Genomic DNA, 7,229 nt, shown 5'->3' with positions numbered 1-7,229 from the left:
CACGTCTAGAACCTTGTTATAACCTTGCTGAGGGGAGTTCTGTAACCTGGATCTAATAAAAAAGAAAAAAGAAAAAAATACGGCTATTCTAAACAATTAGCTGGGAATTAAAAAGAAAAAGAAAAACTATTTTAGAACTGTCTAAAACGTCTCTCTTTCTATGAGTAAATTGGTTTTGAGCAATTATTCCGGAGTTTTTAGAATTTTTTGTAATTATTTTCAGTCCTCTGTGTAATTACTTATGCCAATGCTCTATGTTCAGACTTAGCAATAACTCTTAACACCCAGAAACTCAGTAACTATTTTTAAGTTTTAAACATGTACCATGAACTTTGTCATAGATTACCTCCGTCTTTGATGGATATAAATATAATCATATGTTCCCATCTCTAATAAGGAACTGTACACAATTCTTTATATTGTATCCCAACCCCAGCATTTTGCCGTATGTAGTAGCACCAAAACTGATCATGAGAAGGGTTTCTGAGATCTCTTTTAAAAATTCCCATTTCTGTCCTTGACGGAATGTATTAAATAAGCAAACACCCCAACAAGGAAAACAAGTACTACAATGCAAAAATATTAAACAAAGAAAACCCTCTCACATGCATAAATGAAAGATTGTACACAAAGAACTCACATTTTTTCAAGCTTCAATAGTAAATACTCTGCTACTATGTATTAAGTACTGCATGGTTTGCCCAAGCTAAGATGAAACCACATCATGAATCAATTAGCATTTTGCATTTTCTTTCATTATCTACTCAAAGTCATGCCTACTGCACCTCTAAACATTTCATTAAATCCAATGATACAGCAAACAGTCCCAAAATAAACTTAGATTGTATTGCAGTTTCACTTAACAGTATATAAAATGCTGTGTTGTGACAGGTATCAACTATCCATTAGATGCTGAATCAATTTTTCTTAAGCACTACTAACTGCTTGCTTTTCTTGACGCTAGATCATTCTGAATTTAAGGAAAGGTATTAAGCAGGCTGTGTTGTAGCTTATGAACAAGTAATAAATTGTATCATTTTTCTTGAATGTATCATAGATAAGCTGCTATACAATGATTGCCACTTCAGATAGCTATGAAATTAGGTGATTAACTAGTTGTTACTTAACCTTCTAATTTCTGTGTAAGTCTAATTACATGAAACAGAAGTTGGTGTTTTGATTTTTTACTTTGCTTTTCTGTTTGGAGTGTCATTGTAACTACTGTATTGTAAATGATGGAAAATAATTGCATATGTTAAAAATATGAAACTTTATAAAGTAAAAATAAAATAAAAAGAAGATGAAAAAAAATGAAAAATAAAAAAAATTAAAAAAAATAAAAATTCCCATTGATGGCCAAGAACTTTCCGTAGCCAGGTTAGGAAGTCGGATATTAGCTTATAATTCCTAATACTTCACCTGTATTTTTTTGTGTTAAAACATCTAAGATTGTCATATTTCTGAAATTTAGTTTCAGAATTATGATTTTGGAAAATAGTACTGAGTATAGACACATATAAATATCGAACTAATAATTGATTTAACAAAATAGCTTTGTTTTCAGTTCAAGGATCAACTCTCAATTTCATACTTCAAATCAGGCAGGTTTCTAAAGTTACTGTGATTTCTAGATAGCTAATTTATTCAGGTTTATGACAACCTCTGTAATCATTTTTCCTTCAGAGCATTGTCATCAAATTGCTTTGCTGACATGGCGTTTTCCAAAGTCAACACTAATGCTAAATGTTCTCACCTGCTCCATTGTTTGAAAGTCAATGTGTGTACATTATTTTTAACAATATCCATCACCCGTTTTTGAATCAAAATTGAGCTAACAATATCATTGATGACAAAAGAGAGAACACTTAAGCAGATGAGGAGGTTTCTACAGTCATATAATGTCAATAATCTGTAATTTATTTTTCACTGTACTTGCTTAGCAGAGAAAACTGAAAGATACTGGATCCTCTCATTTGCTATGTCTAACATAATGCCCAATAAATAGTGATATTCAATAAACATCCAGAGGATATAAAAAAGATTTCAATGAAAGAAACGTGTAGATTATAACTTTCATGCCATCCTCACTCTATGACGATGACAAGAAACTCACACAATGTTAATTTTCAATCCTTAGTTTGCATCTAGGAATTCTGAAGCTTGGTTGACTGAACTGCATTTTCCACAAAAACTCCAGGCGATGTACTTTGAGAAACAATGACCTGTAAACAAAATTATATAGTTAGAAACACTGTGAATCATTTAGAATTCTAGAAATATTCAACCGAATGTCACATGTGAGACAATAAAGGTGGATTGCACTTTATCAAGATTCTAGCTCATTCATTCTAAAAATAAACGTTGACATCTGTTGTAGATTAGTGGTGCACTGTGTCAGCTTCCTACCCTTTTTTTTTTTTTTAGTGTTTTATTTATTTTTGATACAGAGAGAGACAGAGCATGAGAGGGGGAGGGGCAGAGACAGAAGGAGACACAGAACCAGAAGCAGGCTCCAGGCCCAGAGCTAGCTGTTAGCACAGAGCCTGAACCCACGAATGTGAGATCTGACCTGAGCCAAAGTCAGAGGCCTAACCAACTGAGCCACCCAGGTGCCCCAGCTTCCTACCTTTAAAGACCCTTTTTATAAAAATAAACCTACTAGTATAAAAGGACCACTGCAGAGGAGAACCAAATGGAGCTTTTTAGAGGTTGAATCAAAATTATACATGGAGTAATCTAAAAAGAGGATTTAGTGTTATTCTGACTTAATACCCAGCCTCTCTCTTAACCAAGAAATCAGTGAGACTTTATGCCAGACAAAACCAAAAGAGAAGTCTTTGAGCTGAGCTGTTTTAAGACATCCTCCTCTTTATAACACTACGATCCCTTTTCAGTGACTGATGCTATTTGTGTCAGGCACCATCTGTATTGAATTGATCTTTTTCACATATCAGGACTGTTGTCATGAATTGCACAAAATCCTGAGTCTCTCCATTATTATTCAAATTTCATACTTTTAAGTTCAAAGTCTCCCTGATCTGGGTTTTTAGTGTTCTACTTTCCCATTTGCACAGATATGGTCAATTTTCTTCTTTAATGTCTTCTTGGTTTTGTTACAGCATGCACTGGCAACATGCCAATGCTTTCTAATTCAGTCATTCTATTCAGCTGCAGCATCTCCGAATGTTCCCCCTTCCTGAGGTCGATAATAACAACAGAAATGGTTATGGAGTACCTGAGCCAGGGTGAGAAGGAACTGCTAATAGTTTGAGTACAATTTAGACAGAGGTTCTTCTCGTGTAGAAAGAAAGACATTTGGGGTCTCTCCTGGGTCAAATATCGTCATTCTTACTTCCTGTATAGAGCACCTTTTAGTTTTATCACTTTACCATGTTATGCTCCAGATTTACAAAAATACTTTTCCAGCTTAAAAGCCTCTAATGAGAAAACAGGGCCCATGGTTGAATTAATGTTTATCAAAAAGCCAAAGCCTGGAGTGATATATAAGATTATTGTAAATAATTTTTTATTAGAACATTAAAAAAAAGAATATGAGGGTGACCTCTTTTTGACAACATCTTATGAGTGTGTGTGTGTGTGTGTGTGTGTGTGTGTGTAGTTGGATTTATGCCAGGAGGCTGTAGAATGATTGAGGTTTTAAAGAAATTATTAAAAATGAAAAAAGAAAAACATGGTTTGCTTTCTTCCTAAGCCTATCTGTATTTTGAGCATTATGATCACTAGAATGTATACAATATTTTAATTAAATGTTTGTATTTATCAGTTAGATACTAAATACTCTTCTGAATGGGATATTAACAATGGAGAAAATATTTGGAGCTACCAAAGTCTGATATCTTCATTTTATAGTTAGAAAAAAGCAAAAACACAAAGATTAAGTTGCCTAAGCAATCTCACATCTGGGACATCTGTCCCACACTTTTTTAACTTCAGGAATAGTGTTCTTTCCCCCCTATTTGATTTCTATAATCACAGATCCAAATACATGGTTTGATTTTTGTCTTTGAGTAAAATTAAATATGATATAAAATAATCAATTTTTGATCATATATCTATCATTTCCATGATGAGAGTTATCCAGGTATTAATTATTTCTACTTGGAAGTTCAAAACCACAGATTTTTGTACATTAGTGTGTATTATTGGACCTCACTGAAGAAACAAGAGATGACATTGCAATACAGTAAGGGACAGTTACCTGCATTCCAGCAAATGGGGAGAAGTCAACTCACTCCTGTTCAGTAACGGGACTCAGAAGAAGCCCTTCAAAGATTTCCTCATTTCCCACACTGGTACAATTCTCCCACATAGAATCAGAGCTTGCCTGTTACTTGCATGAATGAATCAAATGTGGAAGAAGAGACATGACACCAGTTCCAAGCTCTCTCTCCTTAGTGTGGGCTGATGATGGTCCATGTTCCGTTGCTCCAGGAACACGGGACTTATGGGAGCATGAGTCACCCTGTAAGAAGGTGAGCTGCTCTGCTAGGCAGGCCATGGCCGTGACCACAGAGAGGTCCACTGCAGTTTTCCACTGCAGAGCCATCACGTCAAAACCCTTTGCTCTTAATAATCCCAGGGAAAGGCTGAGCATCATATTTCACAAACTGGAGACAGGCAAGTAAGGAAAAGAAGGAATCGAGGCATTTAATGTGCTTTTAGAGGAAGTGTATTTAACACCTTCCAGGAGAACCAGAAGGAATAGTGCACAAAAAACAAGATACTGGGTTACCAAAGATGAACGCAGAAGCGGAGGTTAAGAATTATAAAATAAAACTAAGAAGAGAAAATTATTAAATTCTTATGAATAAAAATGTTTCTTGGGCAAAAGAGACCACAGTATACATTGAATACAAAACTGAGCACAACTGAAACATGAACTACTAACTGGAAGATGTCACTGGGAATACAACTAAGAGATGAAAAGAGCACACACAAGAGATGAAAATTTTCCAAAAGCAAGTTCAAGCTCTGGAAGCTAGATCTGCTAGCTCTGACATATACCTAAGAGAAGGCTGGAGAGGCAATTTCTGAAGAGATAATGGCTCAGTTTCTCAGAACAGAAAGTCACAAATCTTCATTTTGGAAAAATCATCAAGCATACTTGCCAAATTGAAGGGACAGTAAAAATAACAGCAGACACAATGAATCTAAGGAAGGAGCTAGAGAATATAATTTCATCAACTAGAGGAAAAAAGCAGGTTGACCAGCAAAAATTAGAGATGGATATCAGAATTCTTGTCAGCAACATCAGAATTGAAGATGTCTGTGTTTAACTATTCATCTGTATCTTCTATCTATCTATTGTCTATCATTCTATCTGTATTCTATCATCTATCTTCTATCTATTTATATCTATCTGTCATCTATCTACCATCTATATCTATCAATATCTATCTATCTACCTATCACCTCTATCTATCTATCTATCTATCTATCTATCTATCTATCTATTTATGATCTGTCTGCCCTATGAATCAAAATATATTTAGAAAAAAAAGCTGAATTAAGTTTCTATACAAAACTACATTGGGAAGCAAAAGATGAAATATCCAGGGAGGTTAAAAAGTAAGACTTTTGTCTTATTTGGAAAGAGGTTGGAGATGATAGTTTGTTTTAGCACTTGCAATAAAAATCTAAATTAGAAATATGTATTAAATATTTGAGTGACCACAAAAATAATAGTAGAATGTGTAATTTCAAACCACTGAAAAAATTAATGTAAAGAGCTTAAAAATCTAAAATAAAACATAGAATCACACCATCAATACATCTGAGGCTTAAAAAAAAAGAGAAAAAGTAGAAACTAACAGGACACATGACAAATAGAAAAGAGAAATATATAAGATTACAAAAATAAATTCAAATATATTTGTAATGAGAATAAGTAAAATAGATACCCCCAATAAAGATATCTAATAAATCAGCTAGACAAAAACAACAAATGCAATATCAATAGTAAAACAAATCAAACATGTAAGGTATCTCCAAGTGACAGAAACTAAATAGTACCAAAACATTAGAAAACAGAGATCCAAATCAATACATGAAATATACACAAAACAGCTGTTAGGACTGGCTGTTCTAAATGAAATTTTAGATACATACATACATGCATATAGAGATTATAGAAATGAAAGGAGGGAAGGAGGACGGAAAGAAGGAAGAAAGGAAGGAAGGAAGGAAGGAAGGAAGGAAGGAAGGAAGGAAGGAAGAAAGGAAGGAAAGAAGAGAAGGATAGAGAGAGACAGAGGAAGGGAGACGGAGGGAGAGAGAGGGAGGGGGAGAGGAGAAAGGGGAGATGCAGATGGAGAGGGAGAGGGGAAAGAAAGAAAGAAAGAAAGAAAGAAAGAAAGAAAGAAAGAAAGAAAGAAAGAAAGAAAGAAAGAAAGAAAGAAAGAAAGAAAGAAAGAAAGAAAGAAAGAAGAAAGAAAGAAAGAAAGAAAGAAAGAAAGAAAGAAAGAAAGAAAGAAAGAAAGAAAGAAAGAAAGGAAAGAAAGAAAGAAAGAAAGAAAGGATTAGATATGTGTTAATATTTTAACCCAAAGTGAAGTATCTGGATAAGGTTTTCAAATCCAAACCCGTGACACTTCACAAACTAATGACGTGTGGAAAACAGACTCTTCCACCTCCTTCCTCTCACCTCTACTGCCTCCAGGGAAATGGATGGGGCTCTTCACTTGTTTCAACAAAATTAAACATTCACTCACCACTGATTTTTGTTAGAAATCCCAGGTGTATTAAGAGACTCCAGATACTCATTACTTTCTTGCCATGGAAACATTGGCCCCTCAAGAGTCATTTCACTGAGGTTCAGGGGCAACTAATAACAAGCAATGAAAATAACAAATTCAAAGTCTGCCATTTCTAGGGAACAGACCAGATGTAACACTAGATAGCAGGGGCTTTCCAGACCAGAATGTGCACATCACAAAAAACACATGTGTGAGAGTACTTACCCCTGACAATTGGCAACCGCTACCTATAGGACCTTCGTGGGGTGGGGTGGGTTATGTGGGGCGGGACCCAGTCGTTAAGCATTTCAGTACACTACTTCTTATAGACCACAAAATCTTGTTTCTTTTTATTGGAAAATATAGATATATTTATAAAAATTTTTATTTATTCTTGAAAGAGAGAAGGAGAGAAAGAGTGAGAAAGAGAGAGAGAGAGAGAGAGAGAGAGAGAGAGAGAGAGAGAGAGAGAGA

General features: G+C 34.8%; 1 long non-coding RNA gene across 1 annotated transcript in view; it reads right to left on the bottom strand.

Annotated features, from left to right (window-relative positions):
- Positions 1-1,906: 1,906 nt before the first annotated feature.
- LOC115277282 overlaps positions 1,907-7,229 on the bottom strand; it is a 42,685-nt gene continuing 37,362 nt past the window's right edge. Inside the window, exon 3 of the long non-coding RNA XR_003902346.1 lies at positions 1,907-2,222. This is a non-coding gene — a long non-coding RNA (uncharacterized LOC115277282). The remainder of the gene's footprint in view (positions 2,223-7,229) is intronic.

This window comes from Suricata suricatta, chromosome 14 (genome assembly GCF_006229205.1).
Source record: "Suricata suricatta isolate VVHF042 chromosome 14, meerkat_22Aug2017_6uvM2_HiC, whole genome shotgun sequence".
Classification (NCBI taxonomy): Eukaryota; Metazoa; Chordata; class Mammalia; order Carnivora; family Herpestidae; genus Suricata; species Suricata suricatta.
This window is presented reverse-complemented; position numbering and strand designations above follow the sequence as displayed.